Source organism: Lycium ferocissimum, chromosome 3 (assembly GCF_029784015.1).
Source record: "Lycium ferocissimum isolate CSIRO_LF1 chromosome 3, AGI_CSIRO_Lferr_CH_V1, whole genome shotgun sequence".
NCBI classification, from domain to species: Eukaryota; Viridiplantae; Streptophyta; class Magnoliopsida; order Solanales; family Solanaceae; genus Lycium; species Lycium ferocissimum.
Window position 1 is genome coordinate 13,593,115 of NC_081344.1, and position 7,143 is coordinate 13,600,257.

Sequence of the window (7,143 nt, forward strand, 5' to 3'; positions counted from 1 at the left end):
TTTTCTTTCCACTTCCTTCGCTCAATAAAATAAATGGCTTTTGGGGTTACAACCCCAAAAAATTAAAGAAAAGATTAATTAAAAAACGGGGCCCAAATAGAAATAAAAATCAAAAACAAAAAAAGAGTTTTCACCAACTTAAAATAAATTTTTTATAAAAAAGTTTAAAAGTGATAAAAAAATTTTACCCTTTAGAAACAACAAAGAGGAATGAAAAAAGAGTTAAAGAAATTTTCATTAAATCCCCTCTTCCCCAATAGCTGGTTGATAACCCTACTTTAAAGACTTGTAGAAAGGCCAAAGATAAAAAATAATGCCTTCAAGTTTTGCTTTTGTAGCCCCAAAAATTTTTCCCCATAAAAATTTAGCCAAAAGCCCTTGATTTTTGGTTTTGCAAATCTGTCCGATTTTTTGCATAGTTGTCCCTTTTGCAAAATTGTCCACTTTTGTCATTTCTTCAATTTGTCCTCTTTTTGACTTTATTTTTCACTTGGTTTCTTCCAAAGTTCTTCTCAATCATATGAACCTATAAAATGGAAGTAACGACATTAAATGCACTATTTTCTCAATCAAAAAATAGCAAAAATCTAAGATTAAATAAGAAATAAATTGATAAAATATCAACTTATCAAACCCCCAAACATAGCAGGTGTCCCTCTAACATTACACTGCTGTTGCTTTTTGGAATAGAATGGTCCTCTAATTTTGCAATATCCACCAAAACACCTGTGGACAACTATGCAATAAGAGTACAAATGAGGGGGAAAAGAGAAGCATGAAAAGTGGTAAGTGATGCATAATGACATAAGTAAAGGACAATTTAGGCAAAACATTTAAAAGTGTATGCAACAGCTATGATTATAATTTTTTTAGGCCAATAATAGCATTTCATTTTGACTGGAATGACTAAATTGCCCTCAAATTTGCCAAGCAAGCATGTTGACGTGCTGCTTGCTTATCCCCTCTTATAAGATACTCCCTCCGTTCCAAAATATTGTCTTACTTCCCTTATTAGTTTGTCCCAAAAAGATTGGCACATTTTTATATTTAGAAACAATTTAACTTTATGAGATGATTTACTGTATTAATGAACACAATGTTTGGATAGACTGTATCGTTTGTTGTGGTTTAATAACATTTCTATTGTTTGGTTTGATTGTATGGTAATGTATAATAACTTGTAAGTTTACTAAAATGCCCTTAACTCTTAATTAGAAATTAATTTATATATATTAATAAAACTCAGATAAAGAATAAAATAGAAACTTTAAAATATAAGTAGGTAGTGGGTAGCGGTGGTGGAGGGGTGGGTGGTTGTGGGATGAGAGTGGATGTAGTGGGTGGTAGGGTGGGGGTGAGTGGTTATGGGGGTGGGGTTGGGTGGTGGTGAGGGGTAGTAGGCGGGGGTGGTGGAGGGGGTGGTGTGAGGTGGGTGTTGTGGGATGAGGGTGGGGGTGAGTTGTTGTGGGGTGGGGTTGGGCGGTGGTAAGGGGTAGTGGTTGGGGTGGTGGGGGTGGGTGGCAGAGGAGTGGGGTAGTTGGGAGTGGGGGTGGGGGTGGGTGGTAGGGTGAGGGTGGGGTGGGGTGAGTGGCGGGGGGTGGCGTGGGGTGAGTGGGAGGGTGGGGCATGGGTGGGGTGGGGTGGATGGTGGAGGGTGGGGTATAATGGAAAAATGAAATACGTAACCACGGAAAAATCACCAAATTCGTGGTTTCAAAAATTGAGACTTTTCATGGTTATATAACCATAGAATGAACCACGGGTTTACAACACCATACCACATAATTTTAAGAACAATGAAAACAAACATGATTTCATAGAAAACCGAACCACGGGAAACCACCATCCAAACAGGGGGTTCATGTCGTTCAATCTCCTTTACACATGTCTACTGCCCTTTTTCATTAGTATATATACCATGTGCACACAGTACACTTACACTTTTAGGGACAGAGATTTCACATACCTATTCTTCATTCACTGCTCCAACTTAGAGTGTGCTTCTCTGTCTTCTTCTCGACTCGATCTCTTCCGCTCTTCTCTTTGTTCTTGCAGTGGTTGTTTAGGGGCAGAGAAGATGGACGTCGTTCAAGGCATGGAATCTGAGAGATCTGCGACCCTTACTCAGAGGCGGATCCAAGATTTGGAGGCTCCGGGTGCCACTTTTTTTTTTTCCGATTCCAAATAGAGTAAAATTTTGGTCGATTATGTTGGGCTTCGGGTCGGGTTATTAGTTTTTACCATTTATATTAGACAAAACGATAGAATGAAAACAAGTAATAATTACAACAACTTGGCACACGGATTAGAACTTTGGACTATAAAACTTATGATAATTTAACTTCTTATATTTAAACAAATAACTAATAAGAGAGGGAAAAAAAGTCAAGAATTAATAAATAGTAATTATTAAAAGCAAGTCAAGAGGAATTAAGGAAATGAAAAAAGAAAAAGAAAAAAAGGAAAGAGGCAACTGATATAAATGGGTTCATAAATTTGTGGAGTCAATTTGCAAAATTTAGGGTGTAAATATTACTGTTGGTCATTTCTTTAAAGAAGCAAAAATTCATAAAATGTTCTAAGTGAGGTTCGAACTCTGGTCATCAGGGGGAAACTAACACGCTTTGCCATTGGCACCATGAGGCCATTTGTTAGTCTGGGTGGCAATCTAGCTATTTATACGATTTCTTATGTGTATATACATATATACACAGCGTTTTCACCGAAGCTTACGGGTGGCGGGGCATCCCCACTCTGCAGCTAGTAGATCCGCCCTGCCCTTTCTGCTCTTTCTTCCAAATACTTTGGTGATATGACATTGAGATAAATGATTCTAACTTCTATGACGTTCCGCACACTGATTTACCCAAGTGTTTGATGATATGCCTGAGACAACTTAATAATCGTTTATTGTATCTCTTTTTCATTTTCCCCTAGGTTCTCATCTATAAGGCACATTATCTCTTAATAGATAGCATGTGTTGTTTGTGTGCGTGTACTTTTAGGCTTCAAAGAGTCGAACATTACTCATTCTCACTGGTGGATTTTTAATTGTCAGTTGGATGAAGTACACGTTATTTTGGAATTGGGCCAGTATTTGCTGCTTGGCTGTATTTAAGAGGGGCGAATTTATGTGTAAAAAATGGGTCACATGAACACATGGTCACCCGACTAAACTCTGTATATTATGTGTATAATTTTTATAAATATATCTAATAATAACCAAGGAACACATGATTAAACTAAACTGAACGAAGCACTGGTTAGGCGCCAGGCTCAAGTGTTCAAGGTTGAGGGATCGAATCCCTGCTGATCATTTGCTGCACGTTATGTTCCTTTTATTTTGCTTGAGATTTGAACTTGGAACCTCAAGGTAAATTTTGAACCTCCTAAACCACCGAGTCAACTTCTAGTCTTGGGCTTATGGGATTCAAAATTTATATATGTGCATAAAAAATAAAAATATTACCATATATATAGTATGTATTTGTCGAGGGGGTTCGAGCAAACAACTTTCCGCTCTTGATGGTGAACTCATCCTCTTAAATTCCTGGATTCGCCTCTATTTAGGAGTACAAGAAAAGAATCATCATAATGGAAAGAAAGTAAACCTCTTTACGTATTGATAAAAATAGTACTGGTACTTTACATTTTTTAGTGTTAACAATATAATAGCACTTCATTAATATCTTTCTCAAGAGTATAAGCTACTATTTTGGGATACAATCCGCATCTTTAGTTTCCGAAATGCTACAATCCCATAATTAAGTACCATCTGAAAAATATGCATTTTAATTTGTCTATAACTTCTTCTCTTATGCTCTAATAATTAGTGAGAGTTAAGGTGACAGGAACTTAATGAAGGGTAATGCTCTATTAGTTTGGAGATTCTCTTGAATACTGAGTTCCTTTAAACTTATGCAGAAAAGAGAAAAAAATTCTCTTTCCTATGTCGTTTCACATATCTGATACTGTATATAGATAACTGTTTTAACAGATTTTTTGAGTGTACTATTGAATAAAAACCTATTTTGGTTCTTTCTTTTCGTTGGTTGTGTTGCATTTACTAATAATCTTGATTATTAGTTGAAACTCAATTTTCTCAGTCATCTTCTTAACCTAATTTGAAGCTACTTGATTTATTTTCAACGCCTTTTAGGCGACAAATGAGTTAAAAAATAGAGGTTCTAATAGATGCACACTTGGACTGTGAAATTTTATATTCCTTTCTCATCTCCATTTATGTTGATCAATTGTTTTGGACTAACCAAACTCCAAAGCAAGCAATAGGTTGTAAGAAGTTTTTAAAAAAGCACCGCCTAAAGTCCCGTATATTTGGCAGCGACCTATTCACCTCTGCCGTTGACTTTCCTTTATCAAGTATTTCTGGACTGCAAATTCATATTTGCTTGTGAGAAGTTTAAGTTTAAACTTTTGTAGGACCAGACAGTTCTGACATGGTTTGACTCTTGGTTGGGACAAGGCATCAGCCAGATGCAAGAGAAGTGGCGACAAAGGATTCTCGGGTAGATATGAAAATTAGCTAGGAAGAAAGGACGGGTACTCTAGAAGAGGATATGGCTAAAAGAAAGGTTCAGAGCAATCTCTTGCTATGTTGTATTGCTATGTTGTTGCTCATTAGATGCTCAGAATATTATTCTGTGTAAATTTGTTCATCCTAATTGATTAAACTCAGAGTTATGGTCTGTGTCCGTAGCAGATTCTTTCAAGATTGATAAATAGTGACGCATGAACAAGTATTATTCTGAAATGAAAACATGAGCAAGTACTATTGATTTGAAATGTTGGGCCCGTGCATCCTCGCTAGTGTGTGTGGATATATATATATATATATATAACATAACATGTTTATAAGTGAACAACTAAGGGATTAACAAAACAATAAGAAGGCGTACAAAATGCATCACAAATCTATCTATATCTATTATAAAAGCAGGACATAGACCCGCTGACGTCGCGCAACACAAACACAGGATATATATTTATCTTTTTACCACAATTTCTCTTAAAAAAAAAAAAAAAAAGCCCACATAAACATAAAGCACCGCTTCTGTGTCCCATAAAAAAATAGAACACCGCTTCGGCATCCCAGTAGTTTTAAAACTCTCTCTCTTTCCTGCCTTTCCATAACGTTTCCACCACCTCAATACTTTCTCTCTTTGTTTTCATTCCGCCACTGCACTTCGTAAGGCGATGAACCGGGATAGAAGAAGACTAAACCAAGATTTTAACGTCGTTTCTAAGACTAGACAAGGGCGAGGCCAGTGGCGGAGCAAGGAATTTTATTAAGGGGTGTCAAAATATAAAGAAGTAAACACGCGAAAAAGCCAACAAAATAAATTATGTTAATGAAAGCAGAATGTAATTGCATTATCGCAACTGTACTCGACGAGGTTTCATCTCTTGAAATGTTTTTACAATAGCATCATTAGAAATATTAATAAATACTTCTTTTTCTAGATAAGGAACTAAGCAGCCGCTCAAAAGTCCGTCATTCATCCGATTCCGCAGGTCATTCTTAATAAACTTCATTGCCGAAAACGCTCTTTCAACGGATGCAGTGGCAACTGGTAGAAGCAAAGAAAATTTCACTAAGCGGAATACAAGAGGAAAGTTTAAGTGCTTCTTCGTTTGAACTAGTTTTCTTGAGAGATCACAAAGTCCATTCAGATTGGCGAACCTTTCATCAATATCACGGACATCAATAATGTATGTCGCAAGCCGATTCTCGCAGGACCCCTACTAAATTCATTAAAATCATCAGGATATAATTCAGCCATTCTCATTATCTTCTTGATGTTAAAACTAGAAAATGAGTCAATTGGATTCAAACAAGCAACTCCATGAAGCAAATCAGTAGTCACCTCATTAAAACGATCATTGAGTTCTTGAAGTTGCCAATCAATAATTTTATAGAACACATCATAACGATAATGATGTAAGGCAGTATGATCGAGCGAGTTTACGCCGTGATCTTCACGAGTTAACATAAGGCTCATCAAAATTAGGTATCAAAATATTATACTTGATACAAAATGTCGATACCTTATCAATAAGCTCATCCTGGCATCCTCCCTCAACGATTGCAACCTTCTCTTTGCTACTTCAACGAGCGGCATAGCATTTGCAATATCATGTTCTTTCTTTTTGTAATGATTTATTAAGCTCATCCGTGATTCCTAAGATATCTCTCATCAAATGCAACATAAAAAGCAATCTTAAATGTTTGACAAGCTTCGACATATCCTGTTGCCTTAGCTCTTTCATACGGAGAGACATGCATCAACAACAAGTGCATCAAGAACATCAATAATATTAGAGCCAAACATAAGAATAAAATTACAAAAGGATTTGTAGTGAGATCCCCAACGACTATCACCAACTCTTATAAGACCACACTACAAGAAATATGATATTTAGCTACGAAAATACTAGCTACGGTGCAAAACTCGTCACTAAATGTTCACTTTTCGTGACAAAAGTTCCATTTCGTCCTTAAATACATGAGGCACATATTTTTAGTGACGAAACACAGATTCGTAGCAAAGTTTTGTCCCCTAAAGTTTCCCTCCAAAAAAAGCGTTGGCGCCATTTATTGAGTACTATTAGCCACGAATTTAAAGTTATTAGTGACACATTATTTTGTCATTAATGATGTACCCAATTTGTGACAAACTAATTTTCGTCCTAAAATAAGTTAAATTTTTTTTAGACAAAAACTTTTGTCGCAAAAACTATGTTGATACATTATTGGACAAATTAAAATATGTAGTTAACCATTGTAAACTTTAGCCACATAATTTTATAATTAATTGTGACTTTAATTTTTGCCACTAATAGTTCAAACAATTAGTGACAATTGTATTATTTGTCTACTGCTCAACTTACAATTTAGTCACAATGCAATTTTGTCGCAAAAAATATAAATTTGAAATGGCTACGACTTAAATTTCATAGTTGACTTAGTGCAATTATTATTACAAAAAAATTTGTAGTTATAAAGAAAGATTCATGTATTAATATCTCGATCTAAACAAAATAAAAATTAGAGTTTTATCCGTCAATGCATATACCCCGCAAGCATAATTTTCCGAAATATAGACCATACTCGACAAACGACAT

General features: G+C 35.8%; 1 protein-coding gene across 1 annotated transcript in view; it reads right to left on the minus strand.

Annotated features, from left to right (window-relative positions):
* LOC132049777 (probable disease resistance protein At4g27220) overlaps positions 1 to 7,143 on the minus strand; it is a 71,634-nt gene that overhangs the window by 48,192 nt on the left and 16,299 nt on the right. The window lies entirely within an intron of this gene.